The sequence below is a fragment of the Mustelus asterias genome, chromosome 15, assembly GCF_964213995.1.
Source record: "Mustelus asterias chromosome 15, sMusAst1.hap1.1, whole genome shotgun sequence".
In the NCBI taxonomy this organism is placed as follows: domain Eukaryota; kingdom Metazoa; phylum Chordata; class Chondrichthyes; order Carcharhiniformes; family Triakidae; genus Mustelus; species Mustelus asterias.
This window is the reverse complement of record NC_135815.1, coordinates 23,428,089-23,450,828: the sequence shown is the minus strand read 5'-3', so window position 1 is coordinate 23,450,828 and position 22,740 is coordinate 23,428,089. Positions and strand designations below refer to the sequence as shown.

General features: G+C 49.6%; 1 protein-coding gene across 1 annotated transcript in view; it reads left to right on the top strand.

The window, feature by feature from the left end:
* Positions 1-18,744: 18,744 nt before the first annotated feature.
* LOC144504395 (calpain-2 catalytic subunit-like) overlaps positions 18,745-22,740 on the top strand; it is an 88,700-nt gene continuing 84,704 nt past the window's right edge. The window contains exons 1-2 of the mRNA XM_078229645.1: positions 18,745-18,919; positions 21,649-21,833. The gene's annotated coding sequence lies outside the window, so the exon portion shown is untranslated. The remainder of the gene's footprint in view (positions 18,920-21,648; positions 21,834-22,740) is intronic.

Below are 22,740 nucleotides of genomic sequence, written 5' to 3'. Positions count from 1 at the left end.
TAACTCCAGGAGCTATAAAGCAACAATGCTTTTATTGCACAACATAAAGTAAAACAAAAATCACAAACCTGTGGTCAACACAAAACAGGTCCCAACCAGGGCAGTGGAATAATGGACCCACTCGGGGGCCTGCTTTATACAGGGCTCAGCATATGAGCTCCACCTGGCTGGTTAATTACCAATCTCCAGGGAGCTGGTATTCAATGAGTCCCGCAGGGAGATCAATGGGTAATTCCCCATGCAAGTCATGGGGAGATTCACAGTCCCCATGAGCTAATTATTTTTGCCGCCTCCACCATTACTGACACCCAGTGGTTTTCGAATGATAATTCGAAAGGGACATCAAAGGGCATGCCTGGCAGGATATTCTGAGGAAAGTGGTGTTCGACAGCAAGCTGAGGTCGCAGTAAGTAGTTGTGAGTAGACTTTGCTTTGGCCTGTGATTGTGGGAAATATCTCCGGTTGCCTTTTCTCAAGTTCAAAGTTACTGAACTCAGGAATGAGGCTTTCTGGAATGTTTAGGCAAGGCAGGACTTCAGAGAAGCGTCGAACGTTGGTGATATCCTATCAGATAGTAATAGAACTCAGAGTGAAGTGAAAAGGTTGCCTGAGAACATTGCAATAGCAAACACATTTACCATCATTGCAAACGTTCACCTCCCAGGCCCCACCTGGGTGTATCAGGTAGAGCAAGCTAAAGGTGTGCTCAGTGGAACCTGAACCAACTTGTATTTCAAAATGCAGTGTATTACCACAGGTTTAATAAGTGTTTTCCCATAGCCCTATGCCCTAAGGCAGGGAAGGGAAATCCACCAGCTGCAGTAATGATCCCAAAAAAGGTCAGGAAATATGCAGCCTGTGGTATTCCCATGCTTTTTCCTGGAGAAAAGTGTATCTGCCTATCTTCAGCCTCGCGAAGCTTGTTTCCAACAACACCTTCCCAATTTGTTTGACGGGAGAGCTTTTTTAAGTGTAGGCAGTGAGGCTCATTATTCGAGGTCATTGTTCTATTGCAGCTTTCATCAAACAGACACCTACAGTGCAGAAGGAGGCCATTCAGCCCATCGAGTCTGCACCAATCCCAATCCAAGCCCCATCCCTACAACCCCACACATTTACCCCACTAATCCTTCTAACCTACACATCATGGGATGCTAAGGGGCAATTTAGCATGGCCAATCAACCTAACCCGCACATCTTTGGACTGTGGGAGGAAACCGGAGCACCCGGAGGAAACCCACGCAGACACGGGGAGAACGTGCAAACTCCACACAGACAGTGACCCAGCAGGAATCAAACCCAGGTTCCTGGAGCTGTGAGGCAGCAATGCTAACCACTGTATCACCGTGTCTGGGGGGAATGCCAGAGAACTTCTACAATAATGCAACTGAAAAACTTGTTGATGAATCGATTGCTATAAATCACCCGTTTTCTGGTGGTCAAGTTAACTCAGAACTTGTTTTTTCAACCGAACAGAAAAACAAGTTCAGGATTTACTTAAAGCGCCCCTGCCAGCTTATGGATGTTTGGAGGAAGTGAATTAAAAGGAAAAACATGCCTTTGTACAAGCACTTCGCATCACAGCCGGACGTCCCAAGGCGCTTTACAACCAATGAAGTACTTCTGAAGTGTTGCAATGTAGGAAACATGGCAGCCAGTTTTATGCACAGCAAGCTCCCACAATAAGCAAAATGATCATGAATGATGGATTTTTTAGTGTTGTTGGTAGAGGGATGAACATTGGCCAGGATTTGATTTGATTTGATTTATTATTGTCACATGTATTCGCATACAGTGAAAAGTATTGTTTCTTGGACGCTATACAGACAGAGCATACCGTTCATAGAGAAAGAAACGAGAGAGTGCAGAATGTAGTGTTTCAGTCTTAGCTAGGGTGTAGAGAAAGATCAACTTAATGCAAGGTAGGTTCATTCAAAAGTCTGATGGCAGCAGGGAAGAAGCTGTTCTTGAGTCGGTTGAGAACACTAGGGAAAATTCACCCACTCTTTTTTGAAATAGCACCATGGGATTTTTTACAACCGCCTTCGGCAAATAAATGTAAAACAGTGTCATTTATCAGATGAAGCATTGAACCGAGGTCCTATTTGTTCTAAGTTTATTTATTAGTATCACAAACAGGCTTACATTAACACTGCAATGAACTCACTGTGAAAATCCCGTAGTCGCCACACTCCAGCACCTGTTCGGGTACACTGAGGGAGAATTTAGCATGGCCAATGCACCTAACCAGCACGTCTTTCAGACTGTGGGAGGAAACTGGAGCAGCCAGAGGAAACCCACGCAGACATGGGAGAATGTGTAGACTCTGCATAGGCAATAACCCAAGGCTGGAATTGAACCTGGGTACCTAGCGTTGTGAGGCAGAAATGCTAACCCACTGTGCCACTGTGCTGCCTCTCACAAAGCAACAGTCCCTCTGTATTATGGTGGATTGGGAGCCTAGACTATTGTGCTCAAGTCTCTGGAGTGCGACATGAATCCAAGGCCTCCTGACTCAGGCCAAGACTGATATCTACTGGGTCACTGCTGAAGACAAGCTTGTGAGGTGGACGAGACAGTCCACAGTTCGGAGCAGAGATTTCTTTCTGAAACTTGGGGGTAATGTATCACCTGAATAGAGCTCACAGATAGAAAAACTGGGTAGGGAGATATCTCAGGCCTATAACAGAGTTATCCATATATTTAAATGAAGAGATGAGAAATCAAGTATGTTCCATTAGCAGCATGCATTTCCCCATTCGATTTCACTTTATATCCTCTGTCCAGTGATGCTTTGCAGCCAAATGCTAAAGTGGAAAAACATTACAGGCTGAAATGTTCCCTGTGAAATTCCAAGAAAGCAAATGGTATTACTGAGAAAAAGGGTCCTATTTGAAGACATGCAGTTATCACTCTGTGCGTATGAAATTAATCATATAAATTTATGCCTTATCTAATCAAGAGCTGAATAATAAAAATTATTGCAAAAATTATGCAACAATCATATCGTCCAAATATGAATATGTCCCTAAGGTGCAACTGAGATAGCGAAAGGGATAAAATTACCTTAATTACAGAAGGTGCCAAGACAGATAAGGAGGTGTCTAACCATTTCAATGATTGCTTGTGTAGACTATGAGTTGGATTGTTCTTTTGTGATCAGAACCCCGATTTTGGGTGAACTTGGCTCCCCGATACGCATCATCAGAATCCCAGTGCGGTTCTTGACCAACAGGCCAATTAATGGCCAGGCAGCACACTCGACATCCAGTTAAGGAGGGAGAATGGGTTTCAGAGGCTGTGGGGGGAGAGGGGAGAGTCGGTGGAGGCCCCCTCTAAAGAAAAGGTACAAAATGTTCCATTTGAAAGGTCACAGGTGCCAGGCAGTCAACGAGGAGTGGGTGTGGAGATGGGTGATTGCTTGTGGGGTGGAATGCAACACCGACCCACCCCAAAAGTGCTCTTGACAGGCCATCTCAATTCCCAGGCTGTGGTTTGGCCCAAATTGGAACATTCTTGTCAGCGTCTACCCAGTGCCCTTAATATACCCTATTAGGGCCTTAAATAGTTACCCACTACTTGTAAGCAGGATCTGTTCACCCCACGCAACCTCCACGCAACCCCCCGCCTTCCCCTCACCCGTGCCTCCCCATACCATCAACTGTGCACTTTTAAAATGTCCTGGAGGCAGGAACATGTCAGTACACCACTCCCCGAGTTTTTCAGTCCTCCCACCTCCAGTCCCGCCCTCGATACAAGTCAAAGCTTCTGCTCTAGATACTACCTTAATGACTTGTGCCTATGACTCATTGTACTTCTATTTGGCAGCCATATCATTAAATGAAACATGAATTACAGGACAGGCAGGTTTATTATTCAAAACTGAGGGGTGGCACAGTGGTTAGCACTGTTGCCGCACAGTGCCACAGATCCAGGTTCGATTCCCAGCTTGGGTCACTGTCTGTGTGGAGTTTGCACATTCTCCCCATGTCTGGTTTCCTCTGGGTGCTCCGGTTTCCCCCCCCCCCCCCAGTCCGAAAGACATGCTGGTTAGGTTGCATTGGCCATGCTAAATTCTCCCTCAGTGTACACAAACAGGAGCCGGAGTGTGGTGACTAGGGGATTTTCACATTAACTTCATTACAGTGATAATGTAATCCTACCTGTGATACTAATGAAAAAATAAATAAAATAGCTTCCCTTTACAGTGATTACCGAAACCATATTCCAAGCAATAGCTGCACGGACCTTGTCATAGAAATCATAGAAACCCTACAGTGCAGAAACAGGCCATTCGGCCCATTGAGTCTGCACCGACCACAATCCCACCCAGGCCCTATCCCCATATCCCTACACATTTTACCCGCCAATCACTCTAACCTACGCATCTCAGGACACTAAGGGGCAATTTTAGCATGGCCAATCAACCTAACCCGCACATCTTTGGACTGTGGGAGGAAACCGGAGCACCCGGAGGAAACCCACGCAGACATGGGGAAAATGTGCAAACTCCACACAGACAGTGACCCAAGCCGGGAATCGAACCCAGGTCCCTGGAGCTGTGAAGCAGCAGTGCTAACCACTGTGCTACCATGCCACCCCATAATATTGTTGGTTTCTAATTTGAGCTAAATTAACAACATAAAAGTGGTTGATATGTTTGCAAAACAGACCAACAGTCACCTTGAACTGGTTTGCAGCATATAGGTGAGATCGAGTTTCACTGGGTTTCTGGATATGGGAGATTAGAAGGTGGGGGAGACTGTTGGTTGTTGCAAAATGAAAAGGTTACATTGGTGCAACAAAAGAATGATAGATTAATGGTGGGCTTCGGTCAAAATTTCCACTTTACATACCTTCTATTTCCAGCTTTCAAAGACTTTAAAAAGGTCCAAATCTTGGAAACCATGGATCAGCTGATTTCCACACTCTGACAAAATTTAATGCCCTCTCCTGAGGTGGGTTTTGAAGTGGGTGGCGCTTTTAATTGGGCAGAGTGATGCCAGGCGGAGACCCCAGTTCCTTCCTGCCACTGTCCCGATTAAATCAAGGGCAAGAAAGGCTTATGGACAGCCTTCACGGCCCAGCTCCAGTTGAGGCCCCCCACGTGTGCAATTATTGTCCACTTGAGGGCCTCATCCTGGTGCTGCTGGCATTCACTCCACATTGGGTGCGACAGTCACCACGTGGGAAACTGAAAAGCAAACCTGTTGGGTTCGCTTGTGGGTTTCCTGGGGTGGGGGGAGCCCCCTGTTCATGGTGTGAGCCAACCCTCCCACCAACATTGATGCCCAAAGCCTTCCTCACCCTCACTCCCCCTTTCCTGTGACCCCCATCCCTCTCACTCACATGTGGCCTGGGTCACTTGGGCCATCCTAGGCCTTTCCTCAGGAGCATTACCAGCTGCCTGCAATGGACAACTATCAGCCTCCAATTGGTCTGCCAGTTTCCGGTGTTGGGGGGGCATGGGGGGTTGGCGGGGGGGGGGGGGGGGGGGGGGGGGGTGGGGGGGCGGGAGCTGGTGGGGGGATTTCAATATACCAGGCCCTTGATCCTGCGGAAGGACCTCAGCTAGCCATTTTCCAGTGGGAATTCCCCAAAGAAAATGATGTGGAGCTCCTGCGGGCTGGAGAAGTTGCAGACGAGACCCTTGACACCACCATTTAATACAGCCGGGTTTTTTTTAACAAGCGAATTACAATTACATTATGCAGTTTATTTATTGGGGTTTATTTACACAGGAATGAAATTCAAAAGCAGAGAAATATGTTAAACTTTCATAGAACCTTGATTAGATCGTATTTGGATAACTGCACATTTCTGATATCCAAGTTTAAAATATGACATGAAGGCACAGAGGAAGGTTAAACAGAAATATAGAAGGATGCTACCAGAACTGTGAATTTACAGCGAGGAGAAAAGCGTTAACAGGCTGCCCGGAATTCTCCCACCCCTCTCCCCCCGCCCCAACGTCACTGCAATCGTCATGGGGGGGGGTTGTGGACAATGTGAAGGTCCATTGACAGTCGGGTGGGAATTTCCGGCTTTTAGACCAGCGCGGCCGGAGAATTCTTTCCTCTGGCAAAGAGAAGATTGACAGGTAACCTGATGATATCTTTTAACATACGAAGACATTTCAAAGGGTAGACTTTAAGAAGAACATGGGGGCACAATCTCAGGATGAGGGGCCGACCATTTAGGACTGAGATGAGGGGGATTTTCTCCACTGTGAATCTTTGGAATTCTCTACCCCAGAGGGTTGTGGCTGCTCCATCGCTGAATACATTTAAGGCTGGGCCCCGCCAGATCGGTCCAGGCACCGGAATCACTGGGGAGGTGATGGCCTAGTGGTATTAATGCTAGATTATTAATCCAGAAATTCAGCTAATGTTCTAGGGACGCAGGTTCGAATCTTGCAGATAGTGAGGAGCATTGTCAGAAGCTACAGAAGGATATAGATAGGCTGGAAATTTGGGCAAAGAAATGGCAGATGGAGTTCAATCCTGATAAATGCAAAGTGATGCATTTTGGTAGAAATAATGTAGGGAGGAGCTATACGATAAATGGCAGAACCATAAAGGGTGTAGATACACAGAGGGACCTGGGAGTGCAAGTCCACAGATCCTTGAAGGTGACGTCACAGGTGGAGAAGGTGGTGAAGAAGGCATATGGCATGCTTGCCTTTATAGGACGGGGCATAGAGTATAAAAGTTGGGGTCTGATGTTGCAGATGTATAGAACGTTGGTTCGGCCGCATTTGGAATACTGCGTCCAGTTCTGGTCGCCACACCACCAGAAGGACGTGGAGGCTTTGGAGAGAGTGCAAAGGAGGTTTACCAGGATGTTGCCTGGTGTGGAGGGGCTTAGTTATGAGGAGAGATTGGGTAAACTGGGGTTGTTCTCCCTGGAAAGACGGAGGATGAGGGGAGACTTAATAGAGGTGCATAAAATTATGAAAGGCATAGATAGGGTGAACGGTGGGAAGCTTTTCCCCAGGTCGGTGGTGACGTTCACGAGGGGTCATAGGTTCAAGGTGAAGGGGGGGAGGTTTAACACAGATATCAGAAGGACATATTTTACACAGAGGGTGGTGGGGGCCTGGAATGCGCTGCCAGGCAAGATGGTGGAGGCGGACACACGAGGAACGTTTAAGACTTATCTAGACAGCCATATGAATGGAGTGGGAATGGAGGGATACAAAAGAATGGTCTAGTTTGGACCAGGGAGCGGCGTGGGCTTGGAGGGCCGAAGGGCCTGTTCCTGTGCTGTATTGTTCTTTGTTCTTTGTTCTCGCCACGGCAGCTGGTGGAATTTGAATTCAATAAAAATATCTGGAATTAAGAGTCTACTGATAACCATGAAAGCATTGTCGATTGGCGGAAAAACCCATCTGGTTCACTAATGTCCTTGAGGGAAGGAAATCTGCCGTCCTGGCCTGGTCTGGCCTACATGTGACTCCAGAGCCACAGCAATGAGGTTGACACTCAACTGCCTTCAGGCAATTAGGGATGGGCAATAAATGCTGGCCAGTCAGCGACCCCATGTCCCACGAATGAATAACAAAAATGCAGAGAAATCAAAAGGTTTCAGTCCAAGATGCATTGCTTTGATTCTTACTCACCAGAAAATGGCAGAGTGTTGGTTCTGGTGAGAAAAACGGTCTGTTTCTCTCCAGAGAAACAGGCCGGTTTTCTTTTCAGATCTTACCACACCCTGTCACAAAAAACAGGTGGGCGTGTCTCACACCATCATGTTGAGGGGCTTCAACACACCAGCAAAGTCCGGCTGCATTGAGATTGGGGCACCCTTTCTAAAGGATGCACCAATCAGACCAAAAAGTAACCTCCCCTGATCAGAGCTGGCATTCACCCCCAACTTACCTCCCAATCAGAGCCGGCATTCACCCCCAGCAATCAGAGCCAGCATTCATCATACCTCCCTCACCCACACAGTCAATGCCGGCGGCACACCACCCTCCCCTAAACTTTGGATTCTTCTCCCCAACCATGCAGTCAAGCACCCTTTCCCCTCCAAACAGCCATCGCCAGCATCCCCAGCTCACATGTCCGCTCTGCCCTACCACAACAAGTAAATGCTCCCCCCCCCCCAATGAGGCTCCCACTGGGGTCTGCCTCGGCACTGCCCTGTTGGCAGTGCCACTCTGTGCCAAGGGGCAGTGCCAGAGGGCATTGCCAGGCCACTGCCTGGCCATGACCCTCTTCCCCGGGGGCTATACTTACCTTTATGCCCCCAGGGGGAATCCTCAGAGGGGATTCACCCCACATCAGGGCAGTTTGAAAATACACCTGGGGCTCAATATATGGCGAGGGGGGTTTAATTTATATGCTGATGTATGGAGATGTATGTAAATCAGGTGTGCACCCATTGTGGGTGTGAACCTGGTTATATCACGGGCAAGGGGTGGTGAAAATCAGAAGTCGCGATCTCAGCGGGGGGGGGGGGGGTGTGTGGCTTTGAGGTTTCGCCAGATCTTGAGCTCCCGTCACCATTCCCATGGGCAGCAAGCAGGGGCTCAAGATCACCCCTGAATCTCACCGTCTGCTCACCTTTGAAATGAATTGGCTGGCATGAAACTACAGAATTTGTGTGATAGACACAAGCTAAGCATGTCCCAGAAAGTTAAGTCTTGTTCATCTCATTATAAAAGTGCCCTTTTAGTGGCATAATGTGTTAAATATTGCCAATGAATCCCACTAGCACTGAAAATTACCCACTGCAAGTGTGGAGACTCATTCTTTCAGGTATTAATTGTTGTTGGAGATATTAAAAATGTAAAATTTATATGTTGTCTAATTTGGAACAATTCAGTGATGATCTCTTTAGAATATAGAACATAGAAAGCCACAGCACAAACAGGCCCTTCGGCCCACAAGTTGCGCTGATCATATCCCTACCTCTAGGCCTATCTATAGCCCTCAATCCCATTAAATCCCATGTACTCATCCAGAAGTCTCTTAAAAGACCCCAACGAGTTTGCCTCCACCACCACCGACGTCAGCCGATTCCACTCACCCACCACCCTCTGAGTGAAAAACTTTAGTGATGTGCATGCATCTCAGTCATCAGTCTTTGCTGGGACCCAGGTAGGAGAATTGTTCCCTGAACTTACTGGATTGATATAGCCTCCTGCTGAGAGCCACTCTCCCAACCCATCTGCTCCATCTTTTAGTCGTCTCATGTCCAGGACTGGAGAGGTTCACCATTTTTTCTAGATCCACTACTCCACAGGGTCACATCATAAGTGTAAATGTTTAGTTCACTGACTGAAATGGTCAGTTGTTTATTTTCAATGTTGTTAGACCCAGAATAAGAGAGACTTTAACCAGACTTCTTTCAATAAATTCAGAATGATTGACTTATTCTGAAACAAATTTTTATAAAACAAAAGCACATAATTTGTTATCCAGAATAGTAACTTGACACCCTTTTAATTCCCAACGCACATACACACAAAGATCAAAACAAATAGGGTCTCCGCAGAGGGTGACACTTAAAGGGGGAAAAAAACCACCTTTTGATCAATGGGGGAAACTTTATGAAAAGGATGAAGTTTGGAGAGTTTTGATGCTGACGATCTGCTGTTCCTGCATGTGAAGACAGATTGATGGACACAGCAATTGTCTGGAAATCCTATCCAGGGTGGAATCAATGCCCTTGGGATCTCTCTCTCATCTCAGACACTCAGGGCCCGATTTTACCATTTTGATTCTAAGTGCTGGGTGGACTTGAATCTGTGAATGTTTCAGATCCGACTTTTAGACCCGTTCTCCGGCGCCCCCATACGCACTCTGCCTGAAAAAAAAATCAGCGATTCCGAATCGTGCTGCACAAGCCAGTGGGCGGGGCTTATCGCGCTCGAAACACTGCCGCTCCAATCGGAGCCTCCAACTCAGAGCATGCTCACAAAAAAAAGACAGAATAACGCTCCCCTGCCACATTGTGCCCGGGCCGGATAATGCCTCCCCCTGGCCCTGACTGATATTGCCCCCATGCCCACAACATTACTGACCCCCTTATCTCCCCACCCCTGCCACCCAGACCGATTGCGGCCCCCTTCCCCCCAATGATCTCAGGTAGAGTGGCAACTTATCCCCCTTCCCCCTTCACTCATCTCAGGCAGAGAGATCCATCCTCCCCCCTACCTATATCAGGTAGGGTGATCCCCCTCACCCCCACGCACGACTCCTCCCGACTCCGATGGCTGTGTGACGTCTCCCTCTCTCTTCCCGTCCCCAATCATTGAGGCACTGATCCACCACCACCCCCCCCCCCCCCCCCCCTCTACCCCCCATCCCTATCAGCACACCTGCAAGTGCTCACTTGCCTTCCCCTCAATGCTAACAAGCAAACTGCATGGAACTTGCTGGAATGCTCTGCCAAACTGCCTGCAGCTGATCTGCCCTAACGAGGGGCAGCTCCATTAAAAACACAAGAATGGACAGGCAGGCAGTCATTCCTGCACTAAATGTGCGCACGACCAGCCCCCCGATTCTCTGAGGGTGACCTGGGGAGGCTACCGGTTGCAGCAGAGCCGAGGTGGGACACCGTCTTCCCCGCAAGAGGACGAAGACCAAGGAGGGCTGATGGAAATGCGGCCTGGAAGTCGCGCCTCAGCCAGTGCCAGGGCAGTGCCCCCCCCCCCCCCCCCCCCCTACCAGGAAACAGTGCCGGAAAAAGGTCAATGACCTCATCCATGCAGCAAGGGCGAGTGCTGAACCCCATCTTGCATCTTCCCCCAACTCTCCCCTAGATCCGCCCATCCCCAGCACCCTGCAGGCTTCCAGCTCCTGATCTCCAAGCACCTCCTTCCTTTTCCCCCAATGGGCCCCACTGCGCTTGCCCTCCAAGGGCCACCTGATACTCTGCGGGAGTCACGCCACCATTTCTTTCATGGCTCCTTCTGTCTCCACAGGAGGAGACCAAGCACAACACCCGAGAGAGGGCGAAGACAGGGGGTGGTGAGCCAGACCTCCAGGTCCTCACCTCCTTTGAGGAGCGGGTGCTGGAGCTCTGCAGAGAAGGGGAGATGCGGGATGTCAGTGACAGCATGGTCGGGCTGCCATCAAGGCGTGAGCACCTGTCATTCCTTCAATCACTTTGAGGCAACTTCTCGGGGGCACGAGTTTTGAGTGCAAGGGGCAAGGTTTAAAATAAATGTATGAGGTATGTTTATTTGCACAGAGAGGGTAGTGGGTGCCTGGAACTTGCTGCCGGGGGAGTTTGTGGATGCAGATACAAGAATGACCTTTAAGGGGCATCTCTACAGCTATGTGAATGGGAATAAAGGCATATAGTCCCCGGAAGGGTAGGGGGTTATAAATCAGATGGACAGCCTGGTCACTACAGGCTTGGAGGGCCGAATGGCCTGTTCCTGTGATGTAATTTCCTTTGTTCTTTGTTCTCTGTTCAATGGAGAAATGTGAATCACGTGTTTGGCATCCCGGATTCCTCTCCCTCCCTTGCTTGCACTTAACCTTGTGTCCTGTGTTGCAGGGACAGATCCGGATGCCCGGGGCCTTCTAGACTCCAGGCCCGTATTGCAGCTCCCATCCATCCTGGTCCAGACAGCTCAGACGAGCCCTCGGAGAATATGGGTGAAGGGATTCCCGAAGGTGACACCGTTTTGGCATTAGCTTCCACCTCACAACTCACCATCCCAGATACTGACACGTCGATGGATCCAGTTAGTGTTGAGGCTTCTGGGTCACTCTCTGGTGAGCACGACACATCTGATAACGTACATCGGGTGGAGGAGGGAACGTCTGAGGCCTCTGGCATGCAGGGGCCTGCCGGAGGCGAGGACTCAGCTGGCCCCAGGCTACATGCTGGTCCTCTGAGATCACTTCTCCCTCAGCTGCTGGAGATGCAGCAACAGAGCCAGGGAATGCAGGAGGGGCTGATGGCCACACTGGACCAACTGCGAGGCTGCTGGGAGGAGTCCCAAAGCTTTCAGGTGGACCAGCTATTGCCTGTCTTGCGTGGTTCCCAGGCCAACACTGCAAGAGTGGCATCTGCAGTAGAAAGCCTGGGGCAGGGGATCTTCACCATGAGTGGCAGGCTCCAAGCGGTGGCCGAGTCACAACAGGCCACAGCTGAGGGACTGAACAGAATTCTCGACATTCTGCGGCCCATGGTTGAGAGACTCGAGAGCTTGCAGGAGACCCAGCGGGACAGCGCTGAGACACAGCGGGCTACGGCAGCGCCGTTGAGAACATGGTCCGTCTCAGAGGGTCATGGCTGAGGGCTTGCAGCGCACGGCCCAGTCTCAGAGGGCACTTGCTGCGCTCATTGAGAGGTGGCCCCCGACTCAAGTGGCCATCGCAGAGGGCTCGACCACCATGGGTAGGACACAGGTGGTCCTCCAGGACTGGCAGTGCCAAGAGCTCACTGCAGAAGCACCGCCGTCCCATGGAGTGACCCAGGGGCCCACAGGAACCCCAAGGGAGGAGGAAGGGCTCGAGCCTATGCCGGGGCCTTCCAGCCAGGAGACTGTGGCTGTGGCTACACCTCCTGACTCCCCCCTTCTGACACCGGGGCATCGCAGGGGCAGCAGGATGGAGAGGGTGTCATGGAAACATCCCAGACACCTGGAAGCTGGCCAGGGTCCTCAAGGTCCAGGGCCTCCAGAGGACTCCCGCCACGTGCATCACAGGCAACGGGGTGAGGTAGGCAGCTGGCCCCTCCACCTCCAATGCATATTTTGAGGAGTCACTGAGATGTAGTGGTAGGCCACGTAAGGTTAGGAAGTTGTAGTTGCACTGAGATGGCACGGGTGAAGGGCTGCACTCGTTAGAAAGTTATTTAAGCACATTAACGTTTTCTGTTCACAAATTTTTATGTTAGAACGTCTGACTTAAACACCTTTATTGTAAATAAATGTTTTTTCACTACCCACCTGTGATTAATTTGTCTCGAATAGGAATCCTCTTCCATTGATGATCGCCAGAGCGATGCTTCATGTTGATGTCAGTTGGGGAGGCCCCTCAATGCTGTGTCACTGAGAAAAGGAAGGCATTGGTTCCCCAGACGCCACGAGTGATTCCCTCCCGTCCCCCACCACACCCGCTCCAGGGCCCTGTATGGAGGTTTCAGATCCCTTACCCACTACACAGACATGAGCCCAGGTGCCAGCGTGCATGCGGATCTCAGGTAGGAGTCAGACTAGTTTGCACCAGGGCATCATCATAATGGTGCTTAGCAAGGTCGTCATCACCCTCCTGCCTACCAAAAACCACAGAGTACCCAGGCCCACCACTCTGGTGTGACAATGTTGCAGGATATAGAAGGAATTTGGAGGGTTGGTGGGGGGTGGGGCGGGGTGGGAATGGAACCCACAGACACAAACCCCTAGTGAGTGAACCGCCTGGTGATCAGGGCCTCCCTTGCCGCTCTCGCATGCCTCATTTGGGCTGCCAGCCCTCAAGCGCCTGGCTGGTGTTCCTTGGCATGCTGTTCCTCAGCTTCCTCCTCCTGCTGGTAATCCTCCCCAGCGACGCCTGGCTGGTCAGCCTCCCCTCCCCCTCCTCCAATAGGCCACCTCTCTATAGAGCCAGATTGTGCAAGGCACGGCGCACGACCACTATGTGGGAACAGATCACTGGGCTGTATTGGAGGGCCCCGCCAGATCGGTCCAGGCACCAGAATCACCGGGGAGGTGATGGCCTAATGGTATCATTGCTAGCTTATTAATCCAGAAACTCAGCTAATGTTCTGGGGACTCGGGTTCGAATCTCGCCCACGGCAGCTGGTGGAATTTGAATTCAATTTTAAAAAATCTGGAATTAAGAATCTACTGATGACCATGAAACCATTGTCGATTGTCGGAAAACTCCATCTGGTTCACTAGTGTCCTTTAGGGAAGGAAATCTGCCGTCCTTACCTGGTCTGGCCGACATGTGACTCCAGAGCAACTGCAATGTGGTTGACTCTCAACTACTTCGGGCAACGAGGGATGGGCAATAAATGTTGGCCAGCCAGCGACGCCCATGTCCCACAAATGAATAAAAAAAAGATTGCATCTTGAGGAGCCCAATGCACCTCTCCACTGTCGCGTGCGTGGCTACATGGGCCTCATTATAGCGAGTCTCCACCTCAGACACAGGCCTCCGCACAGGCGTCATCAGCCATGTCTGAAGTGGGTAACCCATATCACCCAGGAGCCACCCTTGCAGCCTGGGTTCCTCCTCGCATGCCTCCGGGATGTCCGAGCTCCTGACAATGAAGCTGACATGCACGCTGCCTGGATGTCGGGCACAGACGTGCGTGATGGTCATATTATGGTCGCACACTAGCTGAACATTCAGGCAGTGGAACTCCTTCCTATTTACAAATATCCACGGGTTCTGTAGGGGGGTCTTGAGGGCGATGTGTGTGCAGTCGATCGGCCCCTGCACGTTTGGCATCCCCGCAATGGCTGCGAACCCTGCAGCTGGGTTTCCTGCTACGCCTGGTCCAGGTTGAAGTTGATGAACTAGCCAGCCCGGGCACACAGGGCTTCAGTGACCTGCCTCACACAGGTGTGCACGGCAGATTGGGAGATGCCACAGACATCTCCTCTCGGGGTCTGGAAAGAACCAGTAGCATGGAAGTTCAGAGCGGCCGTCAATTTGAGCCACCGAGGGTGGATGGCCCCCCCCTCCCAAACAGCCCCCCCTTCATCCCCCACTCCCAAACAACCCCCCCCCCCCCCACCCTGCGCTTGTCTATAGGTGCCAGGTCCTGCAACAGGTTGCACAGGTGTCGCGCAGTCTCCTTTCGGAGTCGGAGACGTCGGCGGCACACGGTGTGCAACATCTGCTCGAAAGACACTCATGCACGGAACTGCCGGGGTCTCTGCTGCCTCCTTCTCCTATGCCCCACTCTGAGTGAATGGTGGCCACCTCCTGCTTCTGGTGGTCGTCTCCCTCTGGTCCTGGAAGTGGTAAGGCCCAGGCTTCCTGTGCCCGCAAGTCTTCCTCCTGTTCCTCCTCCTCAGCTCCAGCAGCAACCAGAAGAACATCTAGATCTATTGGTTGCATAGAAAAAGCCATGTTGTCACTCTGAAGGGGGGTGAGGGGTTGGGTGGGGGTGGAAGGGGAGATGGAGAGGAACACATGTAGAGGCTACGGAATGTTGCTTGCCCCTAGCACATCCACAATCACAGCTCTCCCCCAATCCCCCCAGCCACATGCTCCCCACAATCACAGCTCCCTGCAAAGTTGAGAGGTTGCAGCAGTGCTATGTGCTATTTGCACATTCTTCAGCTGGAAGTGAACTGAGTGCACTAGGACCCAGCAGCACCGCAAGACCCAAGGTCAGTGCTGTGATCCGGGTCCGTGCTGCAAGTCGGACATCGGAGACCCTGCAGAGCAACAGCACCCTCCCCCCGCCCCGCCCCCCCCAACCACACTCGCAGAGCCGCCACCAAAAATGGCCACAACAACAGGACACCTGTGAGTAGCAGAGAGCCATCAGACGCTATGCACTTACCTCCTCACTAACCCTCACTGATGGAGCGCCCGAATCAGACTTTTATTGAGCATGTCTGATTTGCGCCAATTCCCGATTGGTGAACGCGGTGGTAAAGGGGGAAGTGCTGGTAAAGTTGGGCGTGCAGCCCATTAGAACATAGAACATAGAACAGTACAGCACAGACCAGGCCCTTCAGCCCACGATGTTGTGCCGAGCAATTAATTCAATTTAAATGCATTCAAATGCATTTAAATCGCCGTCGCGCCTGTTTCGGGCGCGGTCCCGATCACGGCCTTTTTCAGCCATTGGTAAAGTGGGAACCAGCACGGAGGTGGTCGCGGATCGCGCTACTCACCTCACGCCCGACTTTACCAAGTTTTCGCGCCTGAAAACAAGCGCAACTTGATGGTAAAATCAAGCCCTCAGGTTTCTAAATACAGATGAGTTATACTGAGATGAAGATTGCTAGCCGGATACTGGGAGCTACACTGAATGTCAGTCAAGGGAGGGAGGGAACCAGCTGGACAACATTTTCCTTTTCAGTTTATTCTCAAACTGAGTCCAACAAAAATATTCAACCCAGAAACTCATCTCCTGTGGTTTCCAGAAAATTGCCAGGGCAGCCTCTGAAAACAGTTAATTTTTTTCTCTCTCTTGCAATTAAAGTTCAAGTTAACAAATAGTTCAAATCACCTCAGGTTCCTTGCTGGATATTTAGATGAAGTCATACAACTTCTTGGAAAATGCAGCTTGTTGGCATGCCAAAGTGGATTTACATACTTTAAAAAAACAACAGGTCACTTCCAAGAAACTTCCAAGTAATTCAATGACCTTCCAAATCTAAAAAAAAGTTCTTGGAAACATGTATTTATAACAATATTTCATCCTGCTCTGTGTGGCCTTTGCTCTTTCTCTGGTAATGTACAATCCCAAGAGGTAGGTCTATTTTTATAAAAATATCTTAGAGCACCAGGTTTATGAAGAAGCTTGAAGTTAGCACTAAGTTATTCAGTACCTGCCACACCACTCCTTGTTGACTTCTGAAACCTGAAGCAACTTTAGAAAGGACTGATAACTGTAGCAACCAGAAGCAATTAAGCAAATAGTGACCTTAAGCATTTGATCAGCCCCTGAAATAGCATTGATGGGGTGTTCTTCATGCTGCTTAATGTCATGTCCAGCTATGCGAGGTTGGGAGATGGCATGGGCTGGAACATTGAATTCTAACTTGTCGATCTTTTAGGGTAAACCAAATAAACCAACTCAAAAGAACTTAGGGACAAAGGAAAAAGGACAGCTCCCCAAAAGGAGGGGGAACAGCCCGAACAGAACAGAAGTGCAAAGGAAACTTAAAACATCAAATCATAATGTGATTCTCGGGGTTTATAATGCACCCCAGCCCCTGCGGTGCCCAACGAGCGCGGAAACTTGTCTCTGCTGGTGTCAAAACAGCATGGAATACTGATTGACAATATGAACTGCTCGCTCTGTGTAGCATAATGGTTAGCTTGCAGAGCTAGTGATGAATATCATGGTGTAATAGTGACATTGGCAGTCACATACTAGAGCCTCAGTGTAGAGAGACGAAATAGTTTGTACACAAGAGGGAAGTACTTAGCCATTATGCTATTGTGTATATAGTGTTAATGAAATAGTTTTGAAGTAACCTACCTGAGGCACTCATGAGTAGAGGGAAACCTTCCCAGAATGAATTGGCTCGCAAGACAAACCACAAACACTCTGCATGTTTCTTGCGAGCATTAAGTGGGCACACATTATCCAGCTTTACTGATACAGCATTCACCATGTTTCATGTTAATCGTGTACCATAGCTGCTATTCTGAAACCCTAATGGGAGTCAGCACCCAAAACAATCAGATGTCACCGAGCCCATGTTCACTTTCTCTGACTGTATTAACTACAGCAAAGATTGAGGAGTTATCTATTAGCCATGAAAGAATTTAAAAGACTAAACAGTAAATGATTACTTCCACTGGCTGGTGAATCTGTTTTGGGGGCCTTAAATTTGAAAGGCTATTTTTTTTCCAGTGGGATATGGGATTGAGCGGTTTTTGAAGCCAGGCAATACAATGAAATAAAGAATATTAGATAAACATTTTAAGAAGAAAAATATTAATAGGCCTGAAAACAGTACAGGAGAATCTCATAGAATCTATATTGTGCAAAATAGGCCATTCAGCCCATCAAGTCTGCACAAGCTCTCTGACAGAGCATCTTACCCAGATCCTCTAAACCCACTCATTTACAATGGCCAATCCACCTAACCTACCCATCTTTGGACTGTGGGAGGAAACCCACACAGACACGGGGAGAATGTGCAAACTCTGCACAGTCACCCAAGACTGGAATTGAACCCGTGTCCCTTGAGCTGTGAGGCAGCAGTGCTAACCACTGGGCCACCGTGACACCTGTTTTTTGATCAAAGTAGATCACCCCAAGATGGAGCTTGCATGAGCACAGTGGGACAAATGGTCTCCTTTTGAATTGAAATTCCTTTAATCTTGTGAAATACATACAGCAATATTAGTGTTTCATATGATGCTCATGGCGAGATAACCAATTGAGTGCTGTCAATGGAAAGCAAGTAATCAGAATATTGAAAACCACTTTTATATACATGGAGATTTTTAAAACTTCCTTGAGAAAATTTATAAATTGGGCTCGAGTCGATGGAAGGCTGATTTTATGTTTTTTTTTGGCAAGAACAAATGTTCTTTTTCATTCCATGCTTTCTTGTGTTCAAGCTCCACATTCTGCTTTGCAATCGTTGCTCATGATTTGATTTGTAATTGTCCCGTGTATTGAGATACAGTGAAAAGTATTGTTACTTGCGCATTATACAGACAAAACATACTGTTCATAGAGTACATAGAGGAGAAGGAAAGGAGAAGGTGCAGAATATAGTGTTACAGTCATAGCTGACATATATTCCTGAAAGAAGAGATAATTTTGTAGTACTCAACATATTAACCAGTTTAACATGTTAAATGCTTGTCTGAGTGGAATCATTTTACAATTAGTATTGGGAGTTTTGTAAGTCACAAATATTGCAATTAAAGTTAATGGCTTTAGTTCAGTTACTGACTCATTAGGAGTCACTCCCATGCATTGTTCCTACATGTCTAACAAGGCAATTCTTCTTGCATGAGTTATTGATGATTAATATCACATGTGATTTTTCCATCCACCTATGAGGACAGAAAAGGTTGCAACATCTCATCTGAAATCACCAACACTGACAGTGCAACACTTACACAGTCCTGCACTACGAGGACCAGTCTGGATGGGGGTGTTGAACCCACAACCTTCTGACTCAGAACAAACCTTACATCTGAGCCACAGTGGATACTAAACAGAACCAATCAAATGGCTCAGTTCATAACAACAACCTGCGTTTAAAAACCTGCGTTTTCATAGTCACTTTAATGTAAGTGGGATGTCTCGAAGCACCGCACTGGAGCATTCGAAAATTAAATTTGGCACCGGGCCACAGAAGGAAGTGATCAAAAGTTTGGGCAGAGAGGGAAGTTTTCAGGAGCAGCTTAAAGGGGGAAAGAGAGATACTGGGGTTGTGGAGAGAGGTAGCTGGGTGGTGGGGGTTAGCTGGGTTGGGGGGGGTTAGCTGGGTTGGGGGGGTCTGGGGGGGGTTAGCTGGGTTGGGGGGGTGTGGGGGGGGTTAGCTGGGTTGGGGGTGTGTGGAGGGGGTTAGCTGGGTTGGGGGGGTTGGAGGGGGGTTGGCTGGGGTGGGAGGGGTGTGGAGGGGGATTAGCCGGGGTTGGGGGGTTATGGAGGGGGTTAGTTGGAGTTGGGGGAGGTGTGGAGGGGGAGGTGTGGAGGGGGGGTTAGCTGGGGTTGGGGGAGGTGTGGAGGGGGGGTTAGCTGGGGTTGGGGGAGGTGTGGAGGGGGGGGTTAGCTGGGGGAGGTGTGGAGGGGGGGTTGGGGGAGGTGTGGAGGGGGGGTTGGGGGAGGTGTGGAGGGGGGGTTGACTGGGGTTGGGGGAGGTGTGGAGGGGGGTTAACTGGGATTGGGGGAGGTGTGGAGGGGGGGTTGGGGGAGGTGTGGAGGGGGGGTTGACTGGGGTTGGGGGAGGTGTGGAGGGGGGGTTGACTGGGGTTGGGGGAGGTGTGGAGGGGGGGTTGACTGGGGTTGGGGGAGGTGTGGAGGGGGGTTAACTGGGGTTGGGGGGGTTGTGGAGGGGGGTTAACTGGGGTTGGGGGGGTTGTGGAGGGGGGTTAACTGGGGTTGGGGGGGTTGTGGAGGGGGGTTAACTGGGGTTGGGGGGGTTGTGGAGGGGGTTAGCTAGGGTTGGGGGGGTTAGCTGGGGTGGAGGGGAGTGTGGAGGGGGGTTAGCTGGGGTTGGGGGTGGTGTGGAGGGGGGTTAGCTGGGGTTGGGGGTGGTGTGGAGGGGGGTTAGCTGGGGTTGGGGGGGTTGTGGAGGGGGGTTAACTGGGGTTGGGGGGGTTGTGGAGGGGGTTAGCTAGGGTTGGGGGGTTAGCTGGGGTGGAGGGGAGTGTGGAGGGGGGTTAGCTGGGGTTGGGGGTGGTGTGGAGGGGGGTTAGCTGGGGTTGGGGGTGGTGTGGAGGGGGGTTAGCTGGGGTGGAGGGGAGTTAGCTGGGGTTGGGGAGGTTAGCTGGGGTGGAGGGGGGTTAGCTGGGGTTAGGAAGGGAATTCCTGAGTTTAGAGCTATGCAGTTGTAGGCACAACCAGCAATGTTGGAATGATGATAATTGTTATTTGATAAATGTTCTTGAGTCGGTTGGTACGTGACCTCAGACGTTTGTACCTTTTTCCTGACAGACGAAGGTGGAAAAGAGAATGTCCGGGGTGTGTGCGGTCCTTAATTAAACTGGCTGCTTTGCCGAGGCAGCGGGAAATGTTGACAGAGTCAATGGATGGGAGGCTGGTTTGCGTGATGGATTGGGCTACATTCATGACTTTTTGTAGTTCCTTGGGCAGAGCAGGAGCCATACCAAGCTGTGATACAACCAGAAAGAATGCTTTCTATGGTGCATCTGTAAATGTTGGTGAAAGTTGTAGCTGACATGCCAAATTTCTTTAGTTTTCTGAGAAAGTAGAGGCGTTTGTGGGCTTTCTTAACCATAGTGTTGGCATGGGAGGACTAGGACAGGTTCCTGGTGATCTGCACACCTAAAAACGTGAAGCTCTCGACCATTTCTACTTCATCCCTATTGATGCATGTTCTCCTTTACGCTTCCTGAAGTCGATGACAATCTCCTTCGTTTTGTTGACACTGAGGGAGAGATTATTGTTGCCGCACCAGTTCACCAGATTCTCTATCTCATTCCTGTACTCTGTCTCATCATTGTTTGAGAACCGACCCACTACGGTGGTGTCATCAGCAAACTTGAAAATCGAATTGGAGTTGTATCAGGACTATAGTAAGGGGCTGAGAATACAACCTTGTGGGGCACCGGTGTTGAGGATGATCGTGGAGGAGGTGTTGTTGCCTATCCTTACTGACTGTGGTCTGAGTGTTAGGAAGTTCAGGATCCAGTCGCAGAGGGAGGTGCCGAGGCCCAGGCCACGGAGTTTGGAGATGAGTTTCGTGGGAATACTGGTGTTGAAGGCTGGGCTATAGTCAATAAATAGGAGTCTGACATAGGTGTTCTTGTTATCTAGGTATTCCAGGATTGAATGCAGGGCCAGGGAGATGGTGTCTGGGAGGTAGTCCGGGAGGCTGGAATTGATTCGTGCTATGACTAGCCTTTTGAAGCACTTCATAATGATGGATGTCAGAGCCACCGGCCGATAGTCATTAAGGCATGCTGCTTGGTTTTCCTTAGGTACCGGGATGATGGTTGTCTTCTTGAAGCAGATAGGGACCTCAGATTGTTGTAAAGAGAGATTGAAGATGTCTGTGAATACCCCCGCCAACTGATCCGCGCAGGATCCGAGCGCTCGTCCGGGAACCCCATCCGGGCCAGTCGCTTTCCGTGGGTTGACCTTCGAGAAAGCTGCTCTGACATCTGCAATGGTGACCCCAGATACAGGTTCATCCAGGGCTTCCAGGGTGGAGGGCATGCTCTCACTGACCTCTTGATCAAAACGGCGTAGAATGCATTGAGTTCATCAGGGAGGGGTACGTCGGAGCCGCTGATTTTACGTCTTCATCTTGTAGCCTGTTATGTCTTGCAGACCATGTGGGGGTCAGTGAAGCTAGCCTGGGACTCTAGCTTGGTCCGGTACTGATTATTGGCATCTTTGATGGATCTCCTTGGATCGTATCTGGCTTTCCTGTATAGGTCAGGGCCGCCTGACTTGAACGCCTCAGACCTGGACTTCAGCAAGCAGTGGATATCCTTGTTTATCCATGATTTCCGGTTGGTAAACACACGGATTTGCTTCTTTGGCACACAGTCTTCTACACACTTACTAATGAAGTCAGTCACTGTAGTGGCGTACTCGTTCAGGCTGGTCGCAGAGTTTTTAAATAGTGACTAGTCCACTGACTCCAAGCAGCCCCGTAAGAGATCATTATGCAAGGTCTTGTGCTGAGGAAGAGTCCCTGAGAGTTAGTGTTAGCTAACTCCTCGATTATTGAGTCATCATACCTATCAAGCAAATCAATTCAGAATTAGTGGTGTTCCCCAACACAATTATATGTGGAAATCAGTACAAACACAGATTGGGCATATCGATATTGCAAATATGTAGCATCAGGTATATCTGCTGTGATGTGTGCCAGAATTTTACCGCCTCGCCTGCCTGAGTCTCGTAAGATCCTGCCGGAGGCCAACGGAGAATGCCGATCTTGGGGTGGGCGTGCTGGTAAAATCCTGGCACATATCCTATACCTGGGACATTTGGACAGAATTTCACAAACTTAGGCATTGTAATTCGAATCAAGAAATTAGATTGACCAAAGCAGGTGTATGAGGCTAGTGGAGGTTACGAAGGAGGAAGATGGAAAAATCCTGGAGGTGATTGGGAGGCCTGCCCACCCTTCACATTTGAAGGAGGCTCGGGAGTTAAAATGGCTGAAGGCTTTCCAAATGAGGGTTGCAGCCTGTGTGCACCCTCTACACGATTCCCACCTCCAGCTGAAACTGGGGCTGCTTTGTCGGTAAATTACACCCAGTTTGTATTAATACCCAAAACAATTTGTTTCGGCAAATCATTGTTCATGCTTTGGCGAGAATTGTTCAAATCATACAATTTGTCGTACAAATTGACACTCCCCGGACAAAATTTAAAACATATGATACTGATCTGATTTGTCAGAATTAT